The 18,331-nt window shown below is 52.9% G+C and overlaps 2 non-coding genes across 2 annotated transcripts; both read left to right on the top strand.

Annotated features, from left to right (window-relative positions):
* Positions 1 to 4,675: 4,675 nt before the first annotated feature.
* Positions 4,676 to 4,748, top strand: TRNAK-CUU (transfer RNA lysine (anticodon CUU)). The gene has a single exon. It is a non-coding gene; the product is annotated as a tRNA-Lys (tRNA).
* A 12,992-nt stretch (positions 4,749 to 17,740) lies between these two features.
* TRNAA-AGC (transfer RNA alanine (anticodon AGC)) lies at positions 17,741 to 17,822 on the top strand. The gene has a single exon. It is a non-coding gene; the product is annotated as a tRNA-Ala (tRNA).
* The last annotated feature ends 509 nt before the right edge of the window (positions 17,823 to 18,331 follow it).

The raw sequence follows: 18,331 nt of genomic DNA, 5'->3' as shown, positions 1-18,331 counted from the left end.
ATCCTTGCCTCACCCTTTTTGGCCACAGCTTGGCATTGACAAATCAAGATCATCTCATTAGCCCCGCCCCTGACTTCTTCCTGTGAGTCGCTGCCTCCTTGACCACTGCCCACCCAGTGCTGGCCCTAGATATGGAACAGGGCTGTGGGCTGATGGGGATGTGTTTGGATAATCTCATGTGACCTTACCTGGGGCCAGCCAGCTAAGCAGGAGGAACATGGCAATGTTTCTCCTTCCTCTGCCGGAGAGGGAGCCAGCTCATTGCCATGAGCCCACATGCAGTTGGAGCAGGGTCTGGAGAGGTGACGCAGCTGAATGGAAAAAGCAAGGAGAGCAGCGTTTCAGCTACCAGCTGAGAACCTCAAGCACAGAGCCATGTGATAGTCCCATAGGCTACGTCTAGACTGGCATGATTTTCCGGAAATGCTTTTAATGGAAAAATTTTCCGTTAAAAGCATTTTCGGAAAAGAGCATCTAGATCGGCATGGACGCTTTTCTGCAAAAGCACTTTTTGTGGAAAAGCATCCATGGACAATCTAGACGCGCTTTTCTGCAAAAAAGCCCCGATTGCCATTTTTGCGATCCGGGCTTTTTTGCGGAAAACAAATCTCTGCTGTCTACACTGGCCCTTTTGCACAAAAGTTTTGCACAAAAGGGACTTTTGCCCAAAGGGGAGCAGCACAGTATTTCCACAAAAAGCACTGATTTCTTACAGTAGGAAGTCAGTGCTTTTGCGGAAATTCAAGCGGCCAGTGTAGACAGCTGGCAAGTTTTTCTGGAAAAGCGGCTGATTTTCCAAAAAAAATGGCTAGTCTAGACACAGCCATAGTGTAAGGGGTCAGGAGTTTGAATCTTACAAGCTGAGTTCAAATCTCAATGGGACCTGCTGGGGAATTGTTGGTTTGTGTAAATCCTTGAGAATTGATCTTCTTGCCCCTCTGACTCAATTCTACTTTGTGCTTCTTCACTTTCTCAATGTAAGGACTTTGGAGAAAACTTTCAAACATCTGCTCCAGTGGCACAATGGGTCAGTGCACGGTATTTATAAAGCAGTGTGAATAGGAGACATGCTGAGGTTGTGAATTCAAACCTCCCCTGGAGCAGTGGTTTTCAGTCCCTACTGGGCTTCCCCTTTCCACTAACTGCTGTGGGAGCTGGGATTCCAGCTCAGAGGAGCCTGTCAGTCAAAATTCCCCCTTCAGACTCACCAGACTGAACGGTGGGTGGCCAGGGAAGGCCCTTCTTGCTTCCAGGGTCTTGTTGCTGGTCTTCTCCCCCCACCCCCTACCCATCAGCAGCTGCTGTCCCTTTCAGCCATTTGGTCAGCTCAGGCAGGGAGGCAGAAAATGGGCAAAGTAGTCAGACAAGCTGTGGCAGGCAGGGAAATTCTGATCTCTGCATATCCCCTATGTGAGGGTTTGTCTACACACCATTCCTCTTTCCAGAGAGCAATGCAAATTCAGCTGAGTGACATTGCAAATGAAGCGGAGATTTGCATAATCATGTCTGGCTGCTATTTCAAAATATGCTATTTTGAACTAACAGGTGCTGTCTAGGCAGTTCTTTGGAAAGAAAACCCTTCTTTCAAAATCACCCTTACTCCTTATGAAATGAGGTTTAAGGGCTAGTTCTGACGAAGGGTTTTCTCCCGCAATAAGCGTATCTCAACAGCGTTTTGTATTTCAAAATAAAGTATTTTGAAGTAGCACCAGTCAGTGAATATGCAAATGAAGTGCAGGATATTTAAATCCCAGCTTCATTTCCAATGTTGAGTGTCTACATTTGCATCCCTCGCAGATTCTCCAGGCAGTGACACCCCAAGGGAATGACAAGGGCATGTGGAGCTGGAGCTGGCTTTTCTGTCCCAGCAATTGGAGGCAGAGCCCTGCCTTGCCAGCGCCTGTCACAGCAGCAGCTACACCCCCTCCAGGCTTGTGGTTTCTTTCTTCCCAATGCACCTCCCCAATCAGCCTTTTCCTGAGCTAGCAGTTCCATGAGTGGCCACAGGAGGCCACTTCTATGTCCCAGAAGCACAGAGGAAAACATGAGCAAAGGCTACAACAAGGCACCACTGGGATGTGAACCCACAATCTCCTGCTTACAGGGCAGGCGCTTTAACCAGGTAAGCCATGATGCCCTCCTTAGCGATAATGCCACTAGGGAGCTTTTCCAGGATAGCTTTTGTATCTGTAAAAAACTCTGCTGTGTTCACGGAATGGGTTGACTCTTTTAGATCAGTTTCCAAAAAAGTGGGCGTGTTCTTTCAGAAGGCCTGTATTCCTCATTGTATTAGGAATAAGGCTCTTCCCAAAGAGAAGGTTTTCCCATTTGGGCCCGTGTAGATGGACCAAATGTCAGAAAAGCCTCTTCTGAAAAAAGAAAAGTGTCTCCAAAACTGTTCCAATGCATGGTCCCAGGCAACACCTTTGAATTCCAAGTTGCAGCCATTCCCCATTTCCCTCCAGCCTTGGAGGGGTCTCAAGGCCTGTGCAGCCAAGAAATGGGATTGACAGCTCATACCCACAAACTTTTTGTCAATTGCAGAGCAACATAACGATTACTTGCCAAGCAGGCATTACAGGCCAAGGTCAGGCTGAAGCCAGGGGAAGCAGGAGGCAGGGAGATCCCCAGTCGACATAACTCCTCTTTGCGCAAAAGCCTCTTGTGCAAAAACGAACCCCAATTAATTATGCAAGGAAAATCCCTGGGCTGCAATGCTTAGTTACACACAATAAGAATAATCCACCAGCTCAGACGTGATTTCTAAACCCCCAAACAAGGAAAATAATAAAATCTGATAGACTAGGTAGTCCCCATAGGCTTCTCCTGCACCATGCTCAGGGCCTGGAGATTTTCTGTCAGTTTGCCAGACCAAGTAACTAGCCCCCCGTTGCTCTGGAGTCTCTGCCTCTCATGGGCCTTCTCATCCTCAGGCTCCGCTTTGTCTCCAGACAGACCCTGCTCTGCTACAGCCACCTCCCTCTGTCTGTTACTTCTAGAGCAAAATGCTTCCCTTCATTCTGACTTTGTACCCCTAGGCTTTTAGCACTCAGACCTGCACCTAACACCAGCATTTGCTAGTGAGAGGTCTGAACAGCTTCTGTAGAGAGAGGGAGACAGCCACTGTGGAGCATCTTTGCCAACTGTCTCAAGAAGCAGAGGAATGTAAATTCTTTGTCAGTGAGAGGAAACTGTCACCCCAGGTGGGACAGTGCCAGAGACAGAAATTCACCTTCTAAATGTTCCTTCTTCAACTTTTAGCTCCTGATTAAGCCCCTTTGAAGAAGCCAGATACACAGGAAGGGCTGATCACACCCCTCTGAAAATCAGCTTTCCATGGGTATCGGTAGCTGGCTACGAATCATGGGCCTTGACATCTCGTCTCCCTCCCAAAACCAGGGAAGTGTCTCCCACTGCTGCAGCCTCCTGAGGCTCTATGGCCGTGTCTGTAGAGCAGGGACAGCAACACTCACAGCCCCACAGGAGAGCTCCTGGCCTAGCAATGTGGCACCCTGAGCAGCCTCTGATGTTCCCTGCTTGAGCCCCAGAACCAGCCCTGAGTGACGGGGGCAGAAGGGGAGCAGCTCACACATGCCAAGGGGCTGGCCAGGGGCAGGACATGAGCCTGCAAGGCAGCAGTGACATCACAAGGGCCTTGTGCAGCCCCTCAGCTCATTGGTTGGGAGGCACTGACCTCACAGAGGGACCATGGCAACTGCCAGGTGGGACAGGCTGCAGGGCTGGGGCATCTCAGAGACCCCCCTGGCCTGGCTGCCTGGAATCTCCTTTGTGAGGTTTCCCCTTGAGGGCAGAAGGGATTGAGGGTCCCATCTGGGAGTGTCTCTGTGGAGATTTCCTCTTTCCCCAGGCTGCAGTGGGAGGGGCTGGGGCAGGCAGGGGTAACAGGAGGGGCTGGCACTGAACTTCTGGGAGAAGCAAGAGGAACGGCTGCAAACACACAATGAGATTGGGATTTGAACCCCTGTGTGCAGAGCACAATAGATTAGCAGTCCATCGCCTTAGCCACATCTGAGCTGAGAGAGCTTGTTTCAAACTATCCAAAGCCAGCACTGCAGGGAACCTGTGTGCCACTTGCGGGCTGGCCGGGGACACCCAGGGCTGGAAGGTTTTCCCTTTTCACAATGTTCCCTGGGCTTTTGTACAAAGCTCAGTGCTGGTAACAAACCCAAACACCCCTTGGCTACATTTACCCTGCAGGCTATTACACAAGAACTGTTTTGTGCAGGAGTTCTTGCACAAAATGTCTTGTGCAAGAGCACGTCCATACTGCCCTGTCTTCTGACGCCGTACTGTTAATCTCCTTGCGCAAGACTAGGAGGGCGGTATGGATGCTCTGAGGATTCTTGCGCAAGAACAGCCATTCTTGAGCATGAGCCCTCCGGTGTAAACATAGCCTTTGTGTGTTAGGCAAATGTGAGAACCACTACGCCACAGAAACACCTATAAATCCATTTTCTGATGGACTTAAACTTGGACAAATATTCCACAAGGTTCTCCAATACTCCAATAGGTTCCTGGCCTCACTCATCTCTCTTCCCCAGGGTGGCACCAAGACTCTTGGTCACTGAGGGCAAAAAAAAGACTTGTCAGGCAGTGGTGAACACTTGGCTCCTGATGCCCTGTAATGGGGTGTGAGAAGGCTTTTTGGCACCCAGTGTGGCTAGCTCCGTTGGTAGAGCATGAGACTCTTAATCTCAGGGTCATGGGTTCAAGTCCTATGCTGGGCAATGCCCTTCTTCAAGTCACATTCTCAGTTTGCAAGCAATTCACTCTCAGCTTTCACCAGGGTTTTAGAAAGAAAAAGTGTAGTCCTGGGTTTCAGCTTTAGGAGAACCAGAGAGAGAACAAACTGCAACTTCCATCTCCTGAGGAGAAGGGAATAGGATTTTCTTCTCCTCAGTTCCAGCCACATCAACCCAGGGAGGAGAAAAAATAACCCTCTGGCTGCTGATTGTCCCCTGTCAGCTTCTGTAGCTTCACCTCCTGCCACAGCAGCTCCAGCTTTGAGCTACAAATCTCAAGGGGCTGGTGAGGAAATGAGGAGCTGGCAGCTCGGGTTAGTGGCTTCCCTGAGAACAAGAGGTGGAGTGTTCACAAGGTGCATTCCCTTCCCCCGCAGAGCAGGGTGTTAGAAAGAGCCAGGAACAGAACAGTCAGACAAGTGCCATGTATGCCAGAGTGTGTTCCATCCCCATTGAGTTATGTTTCTGTGGTGCAGTGATTATCACATTTGTATAACATGCAAAAGGTCCCTGGTTCAAAACCAGGCAAAAACACAGGTTTTGCTCTTATTGCTGCTCCCCTGGGTGCCCAGATATGTAAAGCTGCTGGTGACCAGCCTGTAACTGGGATGAGCCCAACTCCCCACGTGACAAAGGGGGAACAGAACAGTCAGCCAAGCTCCCCCCCCCCCCACTGCCCACCAATGTGTGTTTCTGTGGTATAGTGGTCATCATGGTTACCTAATATGCAAAAGGTCTCTAGTTCAAAGCCAGGTAGAAACCCAGGGTCTTCTTTTATTGCAGCTCCCCTTGGTGGCCAGGTAAGTGCAGTTCCTGCTGCCAGGCCTGTGCCTGAGATGAGCCCAAATCCCATGTGACAGGGGAGTGACATCAGCTGAGAATGCCCCTTGGTGCCAGCCTGGGGAAGCCAGATTGGTCAGGCTGGAGGCTTGTGGCTTGGCCTCCCCTGCCCTTGGAGGCTGGCGTATGGGGCTGGCTCTTCCCGCTGTCTCCCTTGTGTGACTGGCCCAAAGAGGAAATGAGGCAGGAATGGGGCAGAGGAGGGAAGCCAAACTGAGGGGGGCAGGGCACGAGCTCAGCACCTCTGTGGGATTCAGTGGGGTGAGCAGAGCCCCTCCCCTCCGTTCTGCCAAAGCCTTTGGGGTGGGGCTGACTGTGGGGAGGCAGAGTCCTGTGCCTGTCCCAGGGAATCCCAGGGATGCTCCTTGCAGCCAAGGAGAAGAAGTCGGAAGGAAAACAAGTAAAGCAGGTCCCCGTGGGCATGACCTGGGGCACCAGTTTGGCCCAGTTGAGTGAGGGGTGGTTGGTTCAGGTCCCATGGTGTCAAGGGCAGCGCTCAGGACTCTGAATCCTGCAATCTGAGGCCCCATTCCTGCCTCCCTTCCCGGGCTGACCCAGTGGCTGAAAGGGGCTGCGGCTGCTGCTGACAGGGAAGAAGCTGGGAGGCAAGAGATTCTGGCTGCCTTTTGACCCTGGGTCTCAGTGCGCCATGTCAACTGCCAGCCACCTTGACCAAACCTCAAACCAGCTGGACGAGCCAGCCCACATCACAGTGAGTCACTAGTGGCCCCATCAGAGAAGAGCCCTTGGCAGCTGCAGAGACATCCTAGCATCTAGTTGAGGCTGACTAGCTCAGTTGGTGAGAGTGTGGTGCTAATAACACTAAGGTTATGGGTTCAATCCCTATGCTGGCCACTGGGGTGTTTGGTTTGGTGACTTCCCTTCCTTTAGCTGCCTGCTATGGAAAGGGAAGCCGAAACACGCAAAAATGGGAGCTTTGCAGGAAGCAGGGCAGAGAACTGGTAGGAAGCTCCAGCCTGCACAGACCCAGTGGCTAAAAGGGCCTTGTCACCTGTCTTCCTTTCCTGAAAAGCAGGGGAACTGATGCCCAAATTCCTGCTGCTGCAGTGGCTATCTCAAGGCACCAGCTGGGGGCAGGCTCTGAGCCCAAGCCACATGGGGAGACTCAATATGACCGGGAGGCCTGGAGCGTGTGCGCCCTGCACAGAGGCTGCTGCTGGTGGCCTGCTTTAGTGGCCCAGCAGCTCAAATTCCCTTGAACCAGCTTCTCCCCCTGGACCCACCCCCCAGCGCTGCTGAGGCCCCTGACATGAGGCAGTGGGACCATCAGAGGAAGGTGTCAGTCCTAGCCTTAGCCCTGAGCCCCACCTCCCCTTCCCCCCCCCCCCCCCCAGCCTCCACCCAGGTTCTTTCCCCAGCTCCTCCCCAGTTCTACATTCCCCACATTCCCCAGGGAGTTTGTTCTTTTAATAGAGAAAAGTCCTGTTTGTGTTTCCAGTAGGGGAAGGGGGAAAGGAAAGTGGGAAAGGGGTGTGTTGGGGACAGGTTGGGGGGGGATTGGGGTATGTTGGTGGGGGGGAGGCACAGAGGGCAAAACATGAAGAATCACGTTAGTTCAAACCAAGGGGCTTGAACTAGCAGCCCCAGATGCTCTTTCACTTTCCCAACAGCACATGGGTGAGAGTATGCAAATGAAGCACATGCTATTTAAATCCCTGCTTCATTTGCAACTCTGGTGTCTCTACTTTCTCTACTTTGCATTCTTTGCTAGAAATAACAACACAGTCTAGACCAGTGGTCCCCAACCTTTTGGAGCTGCCCAGTGGCCAGGGGCAGGGTCACGCCCACACCCAGGGGAAGAGCCACCCTTACATCATGCGCCCAGGGCCAGTGCCACCCATGCACCACACCCCCAGGGCTGGCACCACCCCTGTGCCATGCACCCAGGGCCAGCACCACACCCATACACCATGTGCCCAGGGCCAGCTCAGCACTTCCTCTATGCACCTGGGGGCAGGGCCAGCCTCAGTCACTTGGCAGGCACACGTAAATGGCCCAGCAGGCGCCATGGCACCCACAGGCACTACCAGTATAGATAGACCCACACAAGGGCTCAGCCACAGGAGCACCACCAAGATTTCCACCAAGGACTAGGACTGAACCAGGGACTCTTAACTCTTCACACTAATGCACTCCTCCCTAAACTACTTCAGCAGCTGCAGTGAGTACATTGATGGCACTGGTTCTGCATCAGGGATGCTTTACTCCACAGCAGCGCACAAGAGAGATGCTGTTGCTGGTGGCCCTGCAAGGCAAGATGAGCTTTGCCTGCCCCTCACAGCCTGACTCACTACTTGGCCCCATTTCCTGCCCCCCTTCCTGGGCTGACCCAGCGGCTGACAGGGGCTGTGGCTGCCAATGATGGGAAGATGGGTGGTGGGATCCTGATGCCAAGAGGGCCCAGCCACCTCTTTCCTGCTTGGGCCTGGCTCTCAGCATGGGGCAGCTAGAGGCACCCTAAGAGATGAAGCAGCAGAAGGGATGCGAGGAACAAAGTGTCAGCTTCAGCCGAGCCAGGTGAGTAACAAAGGCTGCATGTGCCCTGACTTCTCTACCCTTCCACATCCTTACCCCTGCCCTGATCCCCCCCCCCACTCTCACACACTCCCCAAATCCCTGCCCTGAGCCTCCCACACTCCACATTTTAATTTCTTACAGGTACTGTCCTATCACAACCCCTCCCCCAATTTCCTGCCTTGAGCCTCCCTCCGCCCAAGGGATGGTGTCCAATAGAACAGGCCCTGTAAGAAATGTGTCATTTTCACCCCTGGGAGCAGCTCAGCCAGGCAAAGGGGCTGCCTGGGGCAGGACATTAGCCCTGGAGGGCAGGGGTGGGTGTGGCAGTGACATCACAAGGGCCTTTTGCAGCACCGCATCTTATTGGCTGAAGGAGATTGGGAGGTGATGACTTCACAGAGAGTCCATAACAATGACCAGGTGGGACAGGCTGCAGGGCAGGGGTCATCAAAGAGACCACACTCTTCCACCGCCTTCCCCGCCCATGGCTTTGCTGCAGGGAGTCTCCTTGCTGAGAGTTGCCCTTGTGGCCTTTTTGGAGCCTTTTCTTTTCCCAGGACTAACTGACCTAGATGACAGACGTCCCCGTGGAGAAGGGAAGAGCCTCCAAGAAGGCCAAACTTAACACAGCAGCGGAATTAGATCAAGTGGTAGAGCGCTTGCTTTGCATGTGAGAGGCAGTGGGATCAATACTCATGTTCTCCAGTGTTCAGGGAGGTCGTTGTCTTTTTACTGGCAGAGCCAGCCAGGGGCTAAGTGGCTGCACTAGCCCCCTCCCCCCCCCCCACCACCACTTCCTACTTGCTCTCCCCAAAAGCCAGCCACACTGGGGCAGAGAGCTGCTGGACACCAGCCCTTCTGGGCCAGGCAGTGGCAGGAGCACTGGAGGCAGGGGGCAGGTGGGGCAGAATTAGCTCTACTGGAAAAGTGGTGCCTTTGTGCCTGAAAGGGAACTTTCCCAATGTCCATTGGTATTTCCTGGGGTTTGTGTAGGGGATTGGGATTGGCCATCTTCTCTGCTGGAAATGCCTCTTGTTTGGTAAGCAGCTCCCAGGAGTTCATGGAACTTCTTCTTCTCAGCTTGGGAAAGGGACAAGCAAGGGGCGATGGGACAGGGGTTTATGTGATGATGACAGGAGTGCAGAAAGCAAATAAGAAATTATTTTTTCTTCTAGTAAAGAACCAGGGTGACAGAATGAAACTGGTAAGTAACCGAGTTAAAAAGGAAGCATTTTTGTGTCCCGTGGAACTCCTTGCCAGAGGATGTTGCAAAAGTGAAATCTGCAAGAAGGCCCAAAACAAAACTGGATAATTTAATGCAGGAAAAGTCAATCAATGGCATTTAACCGGGATGGACAGGGCAGGTGTCCCTAGCTGGCATATTCCAGAAGCTGGGAATGGGAGATGGGAAGGATCACTTAATAACTGTCTGTCCTGCGGATTGAAATTGGCTGCTGTCCTGAGACAGGATTCTGGGCTAGTTGGGCAACTGGCATGGCCCAGTCTGGCTGCTTTGATGTTCTGTTTGGCTGTTCTTGTCCCTCTGGACAAGGGACAATGGTCCCCCCCATCCTGAAAATGGCTGGCAAAAGGCTAGTATAGGTGAGCAAAGAGGTATGTTTCATGTGTCCCTGGTCATCTACTGGTTAGGATACAGCACTCTCATTGCTGTGGCCTGGGTTCGATTACCAGTTGGGGAATGTAGCCTCAATCTTTATATGACAACTGTCTAGCCAGTTTTCTCACTATCAGATGTTACAGCAGCTGATTCCCAAGAGGTTACTTCAGGCTCCTTCCCCCCTCTCCCTCACTGCTAAGACAACACTTCCCATTTTCAGAAGGGGCAGAGCTGGGTGACTCAAACTGCCCTCCTCTCTGCTGCATTGGCAGTGCTATAGGAAGCTCTGTGGTGCACACAGCACTAGCCCACTAAGTCAGTGGTAACAAACTGCCAGTCTGCAGACCAGCAAGGGGCCAAGATCCCCTGCGTGCTGGGCAGAGGTGGAGAATAACTAAGTAGAAATACTTGATCACACTACTCAAGACCTTCTTGGGGGGGTTTGTACTTTACTCAAGTAATTTATTTTTGTCACACTGATTTTTATTCAAGTTATTTTTTTTTAGACAATATTGTACTTTTTACTCCACTCCCATTTCCAGAGGCGCTGGGTTACTCACAACTTGCATCATTCTGCTTTGTCTGTGCAAGCACCAGTCATCCAAAAAATAACCAATCCACAGGCACAATGCCCCTGCCAAGGAAGAAGCCTTTTAATAGCTGCTCCAACACCTTGTCATTCAAACCCAGTATCCCTGCAGGCCCTGCCAGCCTGAGACCTGAGCGAGCAGGGCGGCTGCCCAGGGCTCCGTGCTGAGGGGGTGATATGAGCAGTCTCATGTGACCTTACCTGGGGCCAGGCAGCTAAACAGGAGGGAACCGAGCAGCCAGAGTCAGGGGGGACAGAGGCACTTACTTGTGTCGGGTGAATCCTCTGGTGGGAGCAGCAGCAGGGTGGGTGGGTGCCGGTGGCAGGAGCTCCTCATTCTCCCTGGCACAGAGGCCCCTTTGGAAGCCCTGTGGGGGGGCGGGCAGGCTGTGGGGATGGGGGTGGGCAGCTGAGGGGGGTGGGGATTGAAGAAGAGTCTGTGAGGGCACTTGGGCAGCCAGCTCGTCAGTGAGCAGCAGAGCACACGGGCCCGTCGCCCCCCAGCCGAGCCTCCCAGCTGCTCTCCCAGGGCTGTGCCCCACCATCCTGCATTGCTGCCAGCCCGGGCTCAGCTCTGCCAGTGACCTGCCCAGTCGCCTCCCTGCCAGGGGCTGCAGATGTGTCTGCTGGGGTAGAGAGGAGGGACGTGTCTGCCCCACCAATGTGAGGGGTGCGCCTTTGGGACAGGGAATTTCTGTACCATCTCCTTGTTTCTTGCTTGGGGAAGGGCACTGCTGACAGGTGCTGTGGAGGTTAATGCAGCCCCAGGGAACTGCTGCAGCCTGCCAGGAACCAGGCACACAGTGCCTGATGGCAGCTGCCCCACTAGCTCATCCCTTAATCCAGTCCTGATGCCAGCAGTAACAGCCCCACTGCTGGTAACTCGCAGAGGCCCTTGCTGCCCGAGGAAGAAGGCAAAACACAGACCTTGCTGTAAGCAGGATTTGAACCTTTGCAAGGAAACCCTATTGGATTTCTAGTCCACTATCTTAACCACTCAGCCATCAAAGCTCTGGCCGAAGTAGAGTCAGGGAAACTGGTAAATAATTCCAGTGCACAGGCCTAATATCACCCACCATAGAATTCACACAGCAAACCATTGCAACAGTTGTGCAGTGGAGTCCTGGCTGTTTTGGTCTTAGGTTGCCTTGGAGGTGAGTTCTGCTTCAAGGTCTTCTCTCCTCCTTCTTGGTCTTCCTTTCCCTTTTCCTTCCTCTTCTCTTCTCCCCTTTTCCTTCTTCTTGCTGGTCTTCTTCTTGGACCCCAGTTTATAAAGAGAAATTCAAGTACCGCTTAGTTCTACCTTAACCAATAATTTTAGTATAATTTCACTATCCAGTCATAATTTACTGTAACAGAATTACCTAAAAAGCATTGCTTCTTGGCCATTTGGCTAAGATTGAGCACTTCCTGCCTCTCAGAGAGGAATAAAAGTGGCAAGAGGCAGCAGGACCCACTTGTGCCTGTTGTTTCAGGGTTAAAGTAAAAAGTCTGCAAAGAATTGTGCAGCTACCTCCCCACATTGCATTGCCTGGGAATTGAACCTAGGTCAACTACTTGGAAGGTAGCTATGCTCATCACTATACCACCAATACCTGTGCTAACCATCTCCGTAAAAATTAGTGAGGGAAGTCCACATCTGCCATGAAGCGCACTTGAGGGAAGAGGGTGCCCATGTGGTTTGGGGTAAAGCATAACCTCTTGCCCGATTGGCTAAAATCAGGGGGGGGGGCGGTGATGTTGGGCAGTAACAGCCTTGTGGCTCTTTGTGGTGTGAGGGATTGGCTGGCATAGGAGTCCCAGAGGTTTCTGGGTGGGCGAGTACAGCTTCTTGTCCCTTGGGCTAAGTTCAAGAGCAGCAAAGGGAGGTGGCTGCCAGACATTCCGCATGGCCCAGAGGTACAGACGAAGAGCTGCCCTCATGTTTTTTGTCATAAAGTGTTTCTCAGCCATTCGGCTAAGATGGAGCGCTTCCTGCCTCTTGCAGAGCCATGTCACAGGCACAAGCCCCCAGAGACCCCTCTGGCCCTTCCATGGACACAGCAGAGGACCACGCAAGGGGCAGCAAGTGCCAGGCACTGTCATGGTCCAGGCCAGAGATAAAGCTGTGGTTCAAGGAGGCGTCTGCAGACCCGGCAGTCCAGGTGGAGGAATGTGGATATTTATGGCCAAATGGCTGATGGCCTTGCAAAGAAAGGCCACCTCCCCCCTCCCCAGACCAAGTCAGAGCCATGGTCAAGGAATTGCGGCAGGGGTACGTGAGGACCCGTGAGCACAGCTCCTGCACTGGGGAAGCACCGCAGCACTGTGCATACTATGAGGAACTGGACCAAGTCCTGGGGGTTGGGGAATCCTGTCTCCAGGGACAGTTGTGGAGTCTGGGATGGAGACACCTGAGCCGCAGCTTCAGGACAACAACCCTGCTGACCAGCAGGTCCGGGATAAGGAGGAGGATTCCAGGAACATTGTGACCCACACCCTGGAACCGCTCCCCCAGATACAGGAGGCCTCCCAAATGTCTTTGGGCACCCGGGAGGGAACATCAGGTGAGTGCTGTGAGGTTGCAACACACACAGGGCAGGCGGGAGCACAGGGGATGATGCGTTATCGTGACGCGTCATGCTGATCATAGGTTGGGGGACACCACACATGTCTGACCCCATAGAGGGCCGTCCGCCCCCCACCATGTGTGCAAGGCACCACCTGCTCCTGCAGAAAGTGCTGCCAGCGGCTAATTTCCTAACACTGGATGCAAGCACCTAAGTGTAATGGGGATGTAGCTCAGTGGTAAAGTATTTGATTACAGGCAAAATGATCCCTGGTTTAACTCCAAGTGCCCCCTGAATGGTTGATCAACTTCCTTGAAACTTCTGCATCTCCAGTTGTATCACAGTCTAGATTTCTGCTGTGCAGAGATTACTACAAATCCCTAATGTGTTCCTGTGTCAATGCACATAAACCAGGCAAACCCATCTCAACTGAAACAAGTTCAAATCTGCTTTGTGTCTCATTTCTATTCCCATCAATTCAGCAAGGGTGTGATCTGAAGGTCCTTGGTCTACCTGGGCTATGCTGGGCAGAAGAACAAGAATCACACCCAGTGGGGGAGGAATGGCCACAATCAATCTTCTGGAGTTTGATTTAGCAAGTCCAACTAAGACTCACTAAATCAAATCCAGAGGGTACCCCACCAGTTTCCAGGACTTCTGCTCTTTGCTCCCTTTGGGTTCCTGCAGTAGGGACACAACCAGGCTCAACTGACAGAGGCCAGCTCTCGCTATGTAGGGTATGTTTACACTTGTACCCTCTTTCCAAAAAGGGATGCAAATGTAAAGATTGGAAACTGTAAATGAAGCCACCAGGGACACACAATGGGCCTGCAAAAAAATGAAACAGCTGAGCACTTTGCAGAGAACAGGCCAGAGCCCTGCTGGGGGAGGCTCCATCATGCACAGACTCTGCGCCGAGCCAGACTGCTGGGAGGAGGCTCTGGCCATGGACTTTTCTCCACTCTGTTACCTCCTGCACCTGGGGCTGAAAGGGACGTGTGCTGCAGGCTGGTCCTGCCCAGCTGCCTTCCCCAGTGGGAGCAGAAAATACTCATGGAAGGGCTCACACGTTGTCCCCAATGCACTGGCCTGAGGGCCTGAATTCTTGATGCACCTGGGTGCACCCAAATTCCCCTTGTGGGGCGGCAGGCTTACCAGCTCACACCCCTCCTATCACACAAAGCTTGCAAACGGGGTTGATTTTCCTCCATCTCCCCTTGCTTGCTGCTGCGCTAAAAGAAATCCTGAAACCAGCCCAGTCTCCTGTCACTGGAGAGATGGTCCTGTGCTGGGATATGAGAGAGTATCCCAGTGATGCTCCTCGCAGCCCAGGAGAAGAAGGGGGCTCTGAGTGGAAGGAACCCAAGTAAAACAGGTCCCAGTGGGCATGAACTGGGCACTAGTTTGGCCCAGTTGAGTGAGGGAAGGTTGGTTCCATGGTGTCAAGGGCAGCGCTCAGGACTCTGCTGCTGCTGACAGCGAAGAAGCTGGGAGGCAAGGTGCTGGCAGCAAGAGATTCCGGCTGCCTCTTTGCCCTGGGTCTGCTGGCCGCCAGCCACCTTAACCAACCCTCAAACCAGCTGGACTAGCCAGCCCACGTCACAGTGAGTGACTAGTGGCCCTGTCAGAGAAGAGTCATTGGCAGCTGCAGAGACGGCCCTGCAGCTGCCTAAGGCACCTTTCCTCAAAGGGCCACAGGTAAGCTCTAGGTCTGTTGGTCAACTAGCTCAGTTGGTTAGAGCATGGTGCTAATAACATGTAGGTCATGGGTTCAAGCCCCATGCTGGCCACAAGGGTGTTTGGTTTGGTGACTTCCCTTCCTTTAGCTGCCTGCTATGGACAGGGAAGTAGAGACAGGCAAGAGGCTGAGACCTTTTCAGAAAACAGGCCAGAGAACTGGTAGGAGGAGGCTTGAGCCTGCATAGACCCAGTGGCTAAAAGGGCCTTGCCCTGGCCTGCTTTCCCCAATAGGAAGGAAAATCTTTCTCCTCCCTCCATTGTCCTCAATGGCGTGGCCTGATGCCCAAATTCCTGCTGCTGCAGTGGCTGGCCCAAGGCTCTTCAGCACAAGTCACAGAGGGAGGCTCAATATTTCCAGAAGGCCTGGAGCACGTGCCTGGCACACAGAGCTGCTGCCAACTGCCTGGTCACGTGCTTCAGTAGCCCAGCAGCCTCCCCGAACCCAAACTGCTCCTGCTCAGGTCCCTCCTGAACCTGCACTTGCCCCTGCTCCTGCGGCTTCTCCTCCTGGAGCATCCCCATGGCTGCCGAGGCCCCTGCACATGAGGCAGTGGGACCACCCAAGGCTGACGCCAGTCCCAGCACCATCCCTGAGCCCCACTTCCCCCTTCTTCCCCTTTCTGCCATCCTCCTCCCCAGTTCTACATTCCCCACATCAAAATCAGAGTTTGTTCTTTGCACAGGGAGAAGTCCTGTTTGTGTTACCAGCAGGGGAAGGGGGAGAGGAAAGTGAGAAGAGCGGGCAGGGGAAGGGGGGGCGGGGGAGGCACAGAGAAATACGCCGGCATCACGCGCCTTCTCTGAGAATGGCCCCACGTTCTGAAGGGAACAGAAAGTAGCCTGCGAAGGGCGAGTGTAGCTGAGCAAATAAGTGTGCTTCTTGTTTCCCTGGCGGGTTAGTGGCTAGGGGTCAGCACTGTGCGTGCTGTGGCCGGGCTTTGATTCCCAGTCAGGGAAAACAGCCTCATCTGTAGTCATAAAATTGGCCAAGTATTTGCTCTTCCCATCAGTGCTGGGGGGGGTGGGAGGCCCTGGGGTGCCAAAGACAGGCTCTGGCTGGGTGACTCCTGGCCAGCAGCCAAGAACATTTCTGAGGCAGCTGCTTCCCTCCCTCTGCTGTGCAGAGACTTGTAGTTCCTGGAAGTGGGGCTGTCTCCCCTCCTTTGCCTTGGGCCCATTTGGCCATGGTTCAAGGGGGTTGCTGATTCTGTAAAAGCTGCCCTGGTAATGAAGAAACAGCTAAAGTGACACTGGCAAGAATTTGAACCTTTGAATGAGTAACTAGCCTAGCTCACACTGAATGGTGTGGCTTAGACTTGCCCCACACTGCTACACAGCCCACAACCCTCTTGTGCTGCTTCACAGCCCGGTGATGACTGGGGTAGAGGAAAGGGACGCCCTGAGCCAGAATCTGTGTTGGGGAGAAACTGAACTGAGCCCGCTTGCCCAGCGCTGCTCATGCCCCCAGGCCCTGCCTCCTGCCCTCCACTCTTAAATTTCTTACAGATGCTGTTTTATCACACCCCTCTCACCCCCAGCCTGACCGTCCTGCCCCACTTCCCAAAGGAGCCCTTGTGTGGCCATGGACAGAGGCTGCACTGGGGGATTGGCCCTGACTGCCCAGTACCTTGTGATGCCAGTGGCAGAGCACAGTCTGGTCTGGAAGCAGCTGTAGCAGACATTAGGGGGTGCAGGAGTGGTCTGAGGCCAGCTGCGGCGGCTGATGCCCCAGGCGGAAGGTGCGATCCGCACCCGTGCCTGTACGGCTGTGATGTAATCACAGGGCGCCCTGGCAGTCATGACATAATCATCGTGCGCACGGGCTGGCAGCGCTCTAGGCAACTGCCTATTTCCCCAGGCTCACGGGCTGTCACTGAGGGGGTACAGAGCTGACTGGCTGGGATTTTTGTGAGATCCTCAAGCCACATGTAGCCAGCGTCCCCCCGCCCCCTTGCCCTGTCCTGGGGAGCCAGACACCGCCAGAGCTGGAAGGAAATGGGGAATGGCTGCACGCTGGGAGTCAAAGGTGTAGTCTGGGACCATAGAGTAGAAAAGTTTCACCAAACTGCATGCAGAGAGCACCATGGCTTAGCTGGCTCAAGCTACTGTCTAGCAAACACAAGATCCTGGGTTCAACTCCCAGTGATGCCTGTTGGAAGCCTTTGCTTACATTTTCCTATGTGCTTCTAGGACACAGAAGAGGCCTCCCCTGGCCACCCATGGAACTGCTGGTTCAGGAAAAGGCTGATTGGAGAAGACAGTTCTCAGGGGTGGGGGGAAAATGGGGGTGGGGGTGCCCAAACACCTCGCGATCAACTGGTCGAGGCCTTGTGATTGACCAGTCGATCGCGATCAACGGGTTGGTGACTACGGGTCTAAACTGAAGCTTTTTTCTGCAGCCACACTGAAGAGCAGCAGCAATTAGCTGTAAAGCCTGGAGTCACATGCTCACATTCCATCTAAATGACATTGAAATAGTGTCACACTAGGCTGTGAGAAGGGATCTTATCCTAGTGGCACCCACTGTCACCAGGGAAGAAGCAGATCTCAAGGTGGGTAGAGAAAACTCAATTAACAGCATTTTGTCTGGCAAAAGACTGCTTACCAATAGTTGTGGGTGTGCAATTGGCATTCTATGCTTCTTGGCCTCACTTTCCTGTTGTTTGTCTGTGTGATAGTCTGGTTTGGATCTGTTTCAGTCTGCTGTGTAATTGATTTTGCTAGGTGTAAATCAACTAAGGCAGTGTGGTATGATTGGTTAGGTAATTCTGTTACAGTATGTTCTGATTGGTGAGTGAAATTTTACTAAAATAATTGGTTAAGGAAGAACTAAGCAGTATTGAGTTTCTCTATATAAACAGGGGTCCAAGAAGGAGATCAGCAAGAAGAAGGAAAAGGGGAGAAGAGAAGAGGAAGGAAAAGCGAAAGGAAGACCAAGAAGGAGAAGAGAAGACCTTGAAGCAGAACTCACCTCCAAGGCAGCGTAACACCACAACAGCCAGAACTCCTCTGCACAGCTGTTGAAATGGTTTGCTGTGTGAATTCTGTGGCAGGTGACGTTAAGCCTGCACATTGGGATTATTCACCAGCTTTCTTAGCCAGAGCTGTTGTGGCCGAGTGGTTAAGGTGTTGGACTAGCAATCCAATAGGGTTTCCCTGCGCAGGTTCAAATCCTGCTCTCAGCGAGGCCTGTGTTTTGGCCACACCCCTTTCTAGGTCAACAAGGGCCTCTCTGAGAATTACTAGCAGTGGGGCTGATGGTGCCAGTGCAGACACAGCCTATATGGCTTTGTGTCCCCTTTCAGCAAAGGCAACAGCTGCACTAGTGGCACTTCCACAGAGGGCCCTGGACCATGCTGCTGCAACCACTTGGTCCCAGGCAAAGCACTGCTGAGACGCCCCAGCCCTGCCTCCTCTAATCTCAGCCTAACCTGTTTATCTGACTCCCACATGCTCCTGAAAGCCAGCACACAGGCCGCCCAGCCCTGCACCAAAGGGCAGGCACTGAAACTGCCTTGTGGGCATCAAGTGGAAATGCAATAAGAGAAGACACCATGTTTTTGTCTGGTTTTAAACCAGGGTCCTTTTCCATGTTAAGCAAATGTGATAACCACTACGCCACAGAAACACACTTAACACCATCTTCTGCTGCTGCACTTAAACTTGGGCAAATATTCGGTTGGCAACCCTTTGG

Source organism: Pelodiscus sinensis, chromosome 31, assembly GCF_049634645.1.
Source record: "Pelodiscus sinensis isolate JC-2024 chromosome 31, ASM4963464v1, whole genome shotgun sequence".
Lineage (NCBI taxonomy): Eukaryota > Metazoa > Chordata > Testudines > Trionychidae > Pelodiscus > Pelodiscus sinensis.
This window is presented reverse-complemented; position numbering and strand designations above follow the sequence as displayed.